The sequence below is a fragment of the Temnothorax curvispinosus genome, unplaced genomic scaffold (genome assembly GCF_003070985.1).
Source record: "Temnothorax curvispinosus isolate PA1 unplaced genomic scaffold, ASM307098v1 QBEX01003701.1, whole genome shotgun sequence".
Classification (NCBI taxonomy): domain Eukaryota; kingdom Metazoa; phylum Arthropoda; class Insecta; order Hymenoptera; family Formicidae; genus Temnothorax; species Temnothorax curvispinosus.
Genome location: NW_020213481.1, coordinates 1,405 through 13,375, shown reverse-complemented (window position 1 = coordinate 13,375; position 11,971 = coordinate 1,405). Strand labels below are relative to the sequence as shown.

Below are 11,971 nucleotides of genomic sequence, written 5' to 3'. Positions count from 1 at the left end.
TATTATTTTAATAGGCATAATAATAATAAAATTAAATATTATAGTAAACATAATTTCTCATGCTCATTAACAAGTTCTTTTACATTAAATATTTTATTATTCTATTAAGTACGATAAAAGAATTAAATTATATATTTATGTGAGAATTAAGGATTAAATTCTATGTATAAATTCATGCTCACTTAACACGATGTCTGATATAATTACTTTTATAGCAATAATTATTGAAATACTTACAAAACAGTAAAAAACTTTTCGATTCAGTTTTACCCGCTCTAGCTGCCTACGAGCAGTGATCCGCTTATTACTTGACACCCTGTATGTATACACACATATGAGATACTCAATACCACATAGTATTTCCAAGGAAATAATTTGATAAACAAACTTGTATTAGGCAGTGTATTACTGTTTATCACAGTATTTATTATATTTTTATTTAATTTTGTAAAGATTAAACTTGTATAAACAAACTTAACCTCTAATTATCGGCCAAATATGACATGTGAGCAATAGTGAAGACCAGCACGCGCGATAACGTTGTGCACGACGCGCGATATTCAATGAGCGTGCAGCGATGAATAGAAAAGCTGTACGTTCTGCCGGAGCCCGACATAGAGGCAACTAGAAGTCACTAAAAATCCCCATGCGGATGCATGTCATTGGTTAATCAATTTCCTCTGTAACTCAGTCGATAGCCAATAAGAGAACATATAAATGTAATATATCGTTTTTTCGCTTTTTATTTAACACAACAATTAATGATAATTATACGCTATAAATCTTGCTTGATCAATAAGAAACTTATATACGGAAGCACATATTAAAGTATGTTGTAGTTATCGAGAACTAAGGTAACAAAGGTTTGGCCCCGGTGAAACGCATACTCCCTCGTCTTCGCCAACCGAAGGTTGGCAGCAGTCGGGGTAAAAATAGATTAAGACAGTATTGTTTTGCGAAATCACTACTGTTACGTCCAACCCCAAGATTTGAATGAAAAAAACTGGGAAGCGAAAGAAAGGCTAACCAGAGGGGTAGGGGTAAGGAAAGACGCAAGCAGATACTTACTATGTTGCTCGCAGGTACACGCTCTGTAACGCGTGGCACGAGCCGAACACACTTTTAATGGCTCAGGAAGGATCAACGTCCGTAGGGACGCTAAGACGCTTTCCGTGAGCGGTGCGATCGTCGGTCCTCTTTTAAGTCAGAGAATTTAATCCCTTTAACTTAGGATCGGACCTCGTGCGATTTCAAGAGGGGGATGGTACTGAGGGTGAGGTCTTAATTTAATGAATGAATGGAGATGTGTTTATCATAAGTATTTATTTCATTTACAAAAGGTGCACATATTTGATCGACTAATAATTGGCAAAAATTTTTTCATAACTTTACACGACGTTTCGACCCAGGCTTCGGGTCCTTCTCAAGTAATCTAACAACAAACAATTATAAAAATCGCAGCGTCGATACATCGGGTTAATAAATGTACGGAATTTAAATCGTCAGTAACAATTATTAAAAATACCTTATGAGGAAAAAAATGTCATTATCAAACGATTCTCAGTCAACTATTCGTGAGATTTTGATAGAAAAGTCACAAAGTGCTAAACAAATTAATTCGTCAAAACGGTAAGTAAGTTGTCAAAAATAAAAAAGAAACAAGAACAAAATGAAACTTAATTACACAGAGAAAGTTTTCTAAAGGCACCGGTTCGTATCATGCTCGCTGAGTTAACGATGTATCGTCAGAACGGCACAGCAATTACATGTTTATGCGATGGACGTCGGAAACGAACTGAACATATCGTGTCATGTAAGTTAAAAACAAGTCGAAAGGTTGACAAAGCAGTTGTTAATTATCATTGGCGGAACAAACACATATTTCTTTACATTTATTATATTTATTTGACATAAAAGAGTGTTTATCTGGTATAAAAGAAATAATTATAAGCTAGGCGTTAGTGTAAAATGTGTATATATATATTAAAAGAAAAGAGGCTTTTTGTGTAAATGGTTATTGTACATTATGTGAATTCAGGATGATTTGCGTAGGTACGTTTAATAAAATTTTCCATTAAGGAGAAACGCGCGGTATCTCATCAAAATCTGACGTGGGTGGATTTTCGGTGGTTAAATTAATGACCGGTATAGGGGCAGTCAAGTCAATTACTTTCGGCGCGGGTAAGTTGTTGTTCTCTGTCGTCGGAGCAGAGTGCAGTGTGTTAAGCCGGCGCAGTTTAGCTAGAGCGTCCTCGGAGATGAATCTCCCGGAGAGGATGGATGTTATTACCGGAGAACGATTCTACCGGTTTTGATGTTGCAGAATTCGTTCTCTCCGTTTCCTACCTGCTCTATGTTTCCATACCATCTATATAGTAAAAGGATTTTTAATTACTCCGAGCGGATAATTACTAAAGCAACTAGGCGGGAGAATAACTTTAAGGAGGAACAGCGGATTGATGGGAGATCCTGAGCGAATATCGCTAAGACAAAAGGATTCTTAATTATCTTGAGCGAATAACGCTAAGGTAATTAAGGGGGAGAATTTAGAGTTGACGGGAGGTCCTGAGCGAATATCGCTAAGACAAAAAGATTCTTACGATAATTACTTTGAGTGAGTAACGCTAAAACAATTAAACGGGAGTATTGAAAGGTCCTGAGCGAATATCGCTAGAACAAGGAAACTGAAAATCCTCTGAGCAAATAATGCTTGGGGGATCACAGCTGAGTCGTGAGGAGCAGAATTACGGGTCGGTAGAGGAGTGCCTTGAGCGTGTTGTCGCTAAGGTAAAGGATTCGATAATTACTCTGAGCAAGTAATGCTAGAGCAATTTCGAGAGGAATTATAACAATTTTGAGCGGAGAACGCTAAGATTGTTTGAGACAGGAATAGAATGGCTTTAGCGAGAAATGACCCATCGAATCGACGTCTAATTGACGTCGAAAACGTATATCAAAAAGTAATTAAAATATTCATCGATCTCGATTAAAATGTGGTACCACTTTTGATGACTTTTCGACTCAGAATAAATCGATTTTGACTCGATATTAATTATTATTTCCTCACTGTAGATATGGGCCGATTCACTGTCTCCGATTAACATGATGTTCCGATTAAACTCTTCGGCTCTTTCTAAGGAGGGGAGATCTTGCAAGTTGCAAGGAGAAGACGGATGAATTAATGAGGGGGATTATTTAAAAATTGGAGAATATCTCTTGGAGATTGAGGAAAGGTTTCCCCAATGTATTTAACTAAATAAGAGGCTTTACTACAGTATAATCCGCAATTAAATATTACATAGTTAATATTTTGCATTGGGTTGCTGCAAGGGCAGCGTTCGGCAGCGTTCGGCTGATGTCAAAGAACGAGACGTCTGTCGTAGCGTGGACATAAAGTAAAGCATACACACTGAGAGAAATGTTTTGTTGAAACAACCAAAATTTTGTTACTAACGCAAAAACTATTTGTTGATATGTGGTCAAATAAACCGTTGGTTACCACGCCGATATTATTTTGTTGACTGTTTGGTATGATACAATACCAATAATCCTTTGTGATAAAAAATTGAATATTTTGTTACCGGAACAAAACATTACATGAGAATAATATATAGAGAGAGTCCGGGAGACTTGACCATAGAAGAGAGTTGAACCACTTTAAATATCTCTTTCAAAATTTGCGCGCAATTGTTAAGTTGCGACATACGGGTCATCGGTCGCTATTATGTCACATGACAACATGACGCTCGGTAGTGCATTTCGACTGTGAGTGAGACAAACGTGTTTTAACTCGGATTGAGCTCTTTATTCAAAAAGTTTAATGAAAACATTAGAGATGTGATTTTAATGTCCAAATTTGTGATATCTTAATAAACTAAAGTCTAAATATTTTATTATTATTTTTTTCCATGAGTTTATAGGATATGGTCAAATCTCCCTACACGTTGGGTCATGTCTCCCATCACCCTTTGGGGAGAAATGAATCTCGTTTTTTTTCTAATTTAATATAACATTTACGTTTATAAACGTATTGAAATTATTAAATCCACAAATCGTAGACATATAATAAAGCTTTACTTTGACATAAAAAAAATCTGTAGATCAATTACACTAAATTTTATGGATCTTTAAGTAAAACGTGGTTCAACTCTCCCGGATTCCCCCTATGTATATGTCAGCATCTCATGTCTGTTAAGTTAGCACCCCTCCCACAAAAAACCGGAATTACACATATGCAGAAATTAAGTGCTCTTTATGTGCTCTATTAACAATTTTTATATTTGAGCAGTTTTATGGGAAATTGCAATTGAAAGTAAGGGTGTTAGCTTAATGTAAGCTAGCATCCCTATTCATTAAAATTACATATAAAATAAAAAACTCAATATGCTACAATTATGTGCTTTCAAGTGCCTCAAACAAAATTCGTCTATCTATAATAGTTTAAAAGATATACACAAAAAAGATCTATATGATATAAGAGTAAAGTATCAGTGAAAATACAGAAAGAGAAATAATTATTGTCTTAAAATGTTTCTCGATTAATGTGTTCTCGAAATATGCACAATGAAATTTCCGTGCTCATCCCCTTCGGCCGACCCGAACGTGAAAACCCCATACGTACAAGAGTAGTTAACTTATGAGTGTTCTAACCCGCTAGCTCCGAGGGGGGGGTGAGGGAGAGGGGTATCAGATTTTGCGGGGGGTGAAGGGGAAGGGGAAGGGGCGGGGTATCGGATTACACAAAGGTATCAGATTAAAAAGAGATAACGCGGAGGGGAAGGGGGAGGGGGCGGGGTATCGGGTTACACAAGGATATCGGGTTACCCAAGGGTATCGGATTTCAAGGATATCAGGTTACACCGCGAGGGGGGAGGAGGTTGACTTTGGCATACCACCGTGATGACTCACCGGGATGAGTCACCGGGATGAATCACCGGGATAATTCACCCGCGCCGCTGGTCTGCGCCGCGGGTCCGCGGGAGGGGAAGTCTGCGTTCGCGGTCGCGGTCGCGTCGCGGGGTCCACGTGGGGGTCCGCGGGGTCGCGAGGGGGTTCGCGGGGGGGTCCGCGGGGTCCGTCGAGCCGCGGGGGCCTCGTTCGCAACGACGCCGCTAGGCGGCGCACAATGGGTAAGACTAACTCGATAGCGCACTACGTAGGAGCGTGTTTTATCGATGACGCATCGAACCTGTCGGGACATGTTCGTCGTAAACAACATTTTTTTCTGGGAAAAAGGGGGTGTTATCTCGTAGACTAAACAATCGAACCTGTCGGAACATGTTTGTCGTAAACAACTATTTTCTAGGAAAAGGGGGAGCGGTTATCGCGTAGACTAAACAATCTATCTACGCAGTACGCGAGACAAAGAAAAAAATGACGCATCGAACCTGTTGGAACATGTTCGTCGTAAACAACATTTTTCTTGAAAAAGGGGGTGTTATCGCGTAGACTAAACAAATTCGCTAAACAATCTATCTACGCAGTACGTACAAAAACAAAGGAAAACATTTGGCTACTTTTCTTTTATTGCTTCCACAATAGTTTCATGGCATTATTAATTTTTAAGACTACACGTCAATGAAAAGTGCTCCCCAAAACCGATGTCACGTAGAGATGAACGATTAATTTAACTGGATTATTAATGCAATATAAACAATAAGGAAATAAGATAATTACCCGAAGTAATCAGCTATTCCCGTTCTTTGTTCCACAATCCCAAAATTGTCGTCACTCTGCATTGATGTACTGGGTGCGGATACGGAATTTTGTGGTGCGGCGATTAAAAAACTAGAAAACGTAAAAAGTTTTTCAAATTTAAAGCGGAGTCGATAGATATTAGTGCTTGCAATCTCGCAAAATGGAATCCCGCAAAAATGCGGGATCCCACGCTATTTTTTAATCCCGAAAATATACCTGTGCGGGATTCCGCGAGATTTATGCAGGACTGCGACGACTGATTTCCCAGTCAGTAAGTTAGAATCAAAATTCAAAGTGTATTAGGAAATGTTGATTGAAAATATATATAAAAAATGGTGCAAATTAGAAATTTGCACTTGGCTTCCTCATAGAGGAAGTGACGTCTTAAGATGCTAAAAAAGCCCTCTGATTGGCTGATGATGCCTTAAGACTATACTTAAGACGATCTTGAATATAAGACCCGACTATGAATACCGACCTTAAAGAATTATATAAAATAGAAATAGAGAAAACTGAAGAATATAACAAAATTAAAAATAGACCAATATCTTAAAATTTACAGAAGTTAAAGCTATTACAGACATTTTTCTAAAAATTAGGGACTTTTGATCGCGTATAAAGCTAAGTCTAATCAACCAAATCTTAAAGAATTATATATGAAATAGAGGTAGAAAAGACTGAAAAATATAATAAAATTAGAAATAGATCGATATCTCTAAATTTGCGGAAATTAAAGCATAAACAAACATTTCTGAAAAAATTCAAAATTTTATTAAAAAAGAACCCCTTGATTATTAGCAATTTTTATTACTTTTATTATATTTTTCAGTTTTTTTACCTTTATTTCATATATAATTCGTTAATATTTGGTTGATTAGTTCTGGACTTATAGAAATTTCGGTAAATTTGACACGTACACACACACATACACACACACACATACAGACACACACACACATACATACATACAGACATTTTTTAAAATTGCAATTTTTTAACGTTTTAGAACATTCTGAACACATTCAGAAAAACAAAAAAAATTTTTTTTAAACGAAAACAAAGTTCCCTCTATGAGGAAGCAAAATGACGTCATCGAGACGATGATCGACCCGATAACGCATCGAACCTGTTGGAACATGTTCGTCGTAAACAACATTTGATAAAATATAGGTAAGAATGGACATGCACGCAAAGAAATTACATCGTTTATTTAATTGTAAAAAAAGCCTGTTTATTTAACTCTTCTTTTACATAATATATCTTACGTGCTAAAAAACTAAAGCTGCGAGCTCACAATCGATGAGCTGATTCGTATTGAACGCATCGCTAGCGTATATTACATTCGACGCTTCCTTGGGATTCTTCACAGTGGACGCGATATCGGAGAACTGCGCAAACTTTGCATCGACTGCCGCAAGTATTCTGACCAATCGATCGAATCTCGCATCGATGCACCGATCGAGATCAAACATACGATGCAACGTCGATTCGGTCATCATCAAGCGTACGTTTACAGATTCTAGACGTATGAGTTTGACGTTATTAACCGACGTACGAACTTTCACAGTTAATGGTCCACGTTTATAAAACAATGGGCATCTTTGAAGTCATTGCGAAAGAAATTCTGAATATTTTGCCGTTGCTCGTAGAGTGTCTTTCACGTTTCGAGAGACTACAGCAGTTCCTTTCCTCGATGATCTCCAACGGCGTTCTCCACGTAGCTCGGTGGACCCACGTTGATGCCAATTTCGAGGAATTTGTATTTCGTAGCTGTCAGCGCGTATCGTCTGCTGAGTATACGAAGGTCCAACGAAATGCTGTATAAAAAAAATGAAATTAGTTTTATTTATCGTAAATATTACAATTTGCAACGATATAAAAACTGGGGTAGGCTCTAGATGTTTTTTTTATCCTAAACGAAACTTACCTGTTACATTTCTTTTCATACGTTTAAGTTTCAACGTCGTGAATCGGCACGTAATAATTCATGGCATTCACACGTTTTGCACCGTTGTTGCTGCTTCTGCTGCTGCTATTGCATCCTTCAAAGGAGAACATTTTCGCTCTCTAGGCTCTGAGAAGTTGACCGTCAGTACAAGCGATCGCGACAAGACTGATCATATGAAATTAATCGAGTATACGCGACAACTCCAAAAAGTAATGTAGTGGTGGTGGGGGAAAAGAGAGGGGGAATTAATGTTTATAGAACTGCGCAATGGATTTTTTAGGAGAGGGAGAAGTAAAGCCTACTCTAACGGCGATGATGGGAGAGGGAAGGGGGAGTAAGAAATAAAACATAAAAAGTTATATATAATTTATTTATTTAAAAAAAAATTGCAAATCTTTATGGCATCGTGCGCGACCACCAGTTAAATAATTTTATTACATTTTGTAACGCGCAATTCTTTTCATGTTTTCTGCATCGCATAGTATTGGTGTCATCTAGTTTATTCAAAGATTCGATATTATCGTAATGCGCATTCAGAGTCTCGACGATTAGGTATTTTCGCGCATAATTCTCCAGCAGATCCACCAGCCATTCTCGTTTCTGACATCCCTTGACGTACACAAGAGTCGGCATCTCGTCGTCATCGTCAACTTCTTCATCGTCTTCTTTTTCTTCCACACCTAGCACGGCCGATGTAATCAGGCGTTTCACCATGCTGTACGGCACGTTTCCGTCTTCCCATCGTAATCCATGATAATTGCGAATCAACCAGGTAGCGCACGATTTGTCCGAATTTGTGAGGAAATTCCACGGCATGGGGTACGTAAAGATGTGATGCGTCAGAACGCAGCCTTTTCTTAGCACCGCCACTTCCTTCACGACAAATTTCATCCCGACGAGGAATCACCTCCCCAGCCGGAATGCTAGCGTCTATCCGACGTCGGACCGACGTCGAAACGCACGTCTATAGACGCGTCTACGTCTAATCTGAAATAAGGTCGACGCAGACCTAAAAACGGCCGTCTTTTCAACATCTAATCGACGACGTCTAATCGATATCGGATTCGACGTCTTACCGACGTCTTATCGACATGTTATAGATGTTTTAGTTTTCCAGCGAGAAATGATCCATCGATAATCCATCGAAACGACGTCTAATTAGACGTCGTTTCGATGGGTTATCGATGAATCATTTCTCGCTGGGAATAAATACCAGCCTAAAAATACCTAATACACATTGTCGGGTCTTGTTAAAGAAAGAGTGAACACAACATTTAATTTAAAAAAGTTCTTTAATATATTAAAATATATTAAAATCTATATATTAAAACCGCGTTACGCCTTACAAATGTTTAATATTCTTACGTTACATGTTACAACACGTTATATCGATGATGTATACATATTTTTTCACGCGACAATTCCTGTTTCAGTTTCGGCACATATCATATTTATTAAAGAAAAAAAAAGGAGACTTTCTTATATACACACTAGTATTTAAAAAAATGAACAAATTAAACATCGTGATGCTTGATCTATTTTTTGTGCAATCATTATAAATAAATATTTTTCGCAGAACATAAATTATTACTACGGAAACTTGCACCTGTGTTCGCCTGCATACATAGACAATTGTACTTATCAAACTCCGTGTCTCAATTCTATATATATAAAAAAAAGGGAGCTATAAAAATCTAGCAACACAATTTTTTCTTACTTATTCTCACAACTTGAGAAGAGCGACAAGAAACAACCCGTTTAACATTTACGCTAAAGTAGGAAGGTAATAAATTAATAACAGCCAATTAGCAGCTACTTATTAGCTAAAGTTAGTAATACAGGATTACCAAAGCTTTACACGGAAAAAATAAAAATATCTTATCTTAGACGAGGCGCAAAATATCAAGAATAATTTAATGGAACTGTGGTCGCTCATGCACTTTCTTATGCCTAACGTTTTCCAGTCTCATCGCGAATTTAAAGAGTGGTTTAGCAATCCTGTCACAGGCATGATCGAAGGGAACGGCGAATACAATGAGAATATAATCCGTCGTCAGCATAAGGTGTTGCGGATCACGGTGGATTTCGTCTACCACTTTGCGCAGAAGTTTCGCCTTCGAGACTCGCCGACTCTCTGAGATCTCCGCAACAAAAGAGAGAAATGTTTTTCTAATGGCTATCAAAGCCAATATATTCCTCTTGTTTCCTACCGCTAGCATTTTGTAACCATGACTTTATGGTTTTAAGTGCTGTATCAAGGTCGCTGTCCGGAAATTTAAGTGACAAAAACCCTGCAAAACAAGAAATAATTAAATTATTAAAGGATAAGACATCCATATTAAGTTAAACAACAAAAATAAATTAAAGAATATATCCGCAACAAGGATATAAACACAGTAGTGTACAGTAATTTAGTACACTAATTCAGTACAGTAAGTATAATGTATATCAAAATTATAGGATTATTATTTCAGAGTTTGTTGGTATATAAAGTATTCCAAATTTGCAAAAAAGATAACAAGACAATATTAACTAGAGAGCAAACTAACAAGACATTAGGATCTTACCTTCAATAACTGTCCACAGTTGCAGTGTTTTTAAACCTCTTTTCTCACCATGGCCATCAAAATTATAATTTTTGGCCAAAGAATTATACATAAGTTTTTGCATAATTATGGTAGCAGTTTTTCTTTCATCACTAGCAGATCCAAAAGAGGTAAGATAATCACACTAAAATTCGTTACGAAAAGGCAAAGAAGGCATGTTATGTGGTTCCAGTATTTTCTTTTCCTGAGGAAGCAAACATCTGTATAGTTTTCCTTGATTCGTTATAACTGTATTTATTTTGCAACTTAAGTTCTCCAATTTCCTGTCTATCTTAAATAACTGAGTATTTAAATCTGGAAAAAAAGTAAAAATATTTTTCAACTTAAACCTTTTCAAATTTGGAGAAAGGAGAAAAATTCGAATAAATAAAAACAAACATACCGTGATATCTCTTAACATGTACACGATATTTGGGCCAAGTTTCGTCTGCATTTACTTCTTGACGGACCAAGCTTCCAGCTTCAACATTACGCGGTGGCCAATATGTCTGACCTTCCATATCTTCATTCACTTCAATCAACCACTTTGTAAGGCCGATATCGTAGCAAATATTATCATTGTTGACATCGTCAGGTAAAAATTTTAAAACGACAAACTGAAATACAAATATAAAGAAAAATATAAAAAATTAAAACATAGGCATAGAATGCAAAAAAGGAATAGAAACAAAAAATTTTTTGTAGGGTATTAACCAACATTTTGATTGAATATTTGTCAATGGCAGTACAATTCTTTGGTCACCCAGATTTGACACTTTAAAAATACGAACAAGAGATGAAGGAAAAGGATATGTATAAAAATCTTCTTTTTTGTTAAACTTGTTTGTAATTAGGTGTATATCTTCTCGTCTTTTCACAACATTTAACAATACAAATATATTTCCGTCAATTGTCATAAAACAAGAGTTTCTCTGACCAACCTGTAAAACAACATTACCAATAGAAATACTTCGAAAATAAAAACCATCAATGATCTCGCCATCACAATAATGCCTACGTGACAAAGTAACTTCTTTATCATTAGTTGGAAGATGCACTGACACTGATACTGTTCTTTCTAGATCACGACGCGCAGCTTGCTATAAAGGTTTGTAACCTGATTTAAGTAAACTCTTGAGAGATTTTAAATAATTCTCAAAAGGAAAGGCACTAAATTTATCCAATGCTCCATGAGACAAACATTCCTGAGTTAAATGAGAAAGTGAATGCACATTATACACTACAAACGTTTTACCATAAATTACAATAGAATGATTAATAAATGCTCGTAGCAAATCATTAGAATAATGACACATGATCTCTGACTGAACAAGCATGAGACTGGAAAGGATAGTAAGAGCGCCATGCAACATCAAAAAATCAGCAACAAACCTATCATTATTCATTTCATACTCAAAGTCGTGAGATTCTCTTGCATGTTCAATTCTGTCGCATGGAAATATATTGAAAGCAATCACGGTTTCCTGATTTTGTTTACAAAATATCTCAGGTTCTAATAACTCATCTAAGTTTTCATTTAAGTTTTCATCTGATTCACTTGACTCTTTGACCCCTCTCCGAATGATTTCTGAACTTGTGTCACTATATTCTCTTTACTTCACTGAGTCTAATTCTTTTCTGTTTCTCTTTTTCTATTTTTCTGCGCAGCCTACGCTTATAACATTGACTCTGCATCTGAAAAAAAATCAAGTACAAGAAAAATTATATATGAAATAGAGGT

General features: G+C 36.7%; 2 long non-coding RNA genes across 2 annotated transcripts; both read right to left on the bottom strand.

The window, feature by feature from the left end:
• Positions 1 to 8,980: 8,980 nt before the first annotated feature.
• LOC112452815 lies at positions 8,981 to 10,693 on the bottom strand. The gene is made up of 3 exons (XR_003040541.1): positions 10,634 to 10,693; positions 10,213 to 10,545; positions 8,981 to 9,936 (listed from the first exon to the last, which is right to left on the bottom strand). It is a non-coding gene; the product is annotated as an uncharacterized LOC112452815 (long non-coding RNA).
• A 29-nt stretch (positions 10,694 to 10,722) lies between these two features.
• LOC112452814 lies at positions 10,723 to 11,760 on the bottom strand. Its single transcript, XR_003040540.1, has 3 exons — positions 11,623 to 11,760; positions 10,949 to 11,435; positions 10,723 to 10,847 (listed from the first exon to the last, which is right to left on the bottom strand). It is a non-coding gene; the product is annotated as an uncharacterized LOC112452814 (long non-coding RNA).
• Between the last annotated feature and the right edge of the window lie 211 nt (positions 11,761 to 11,971).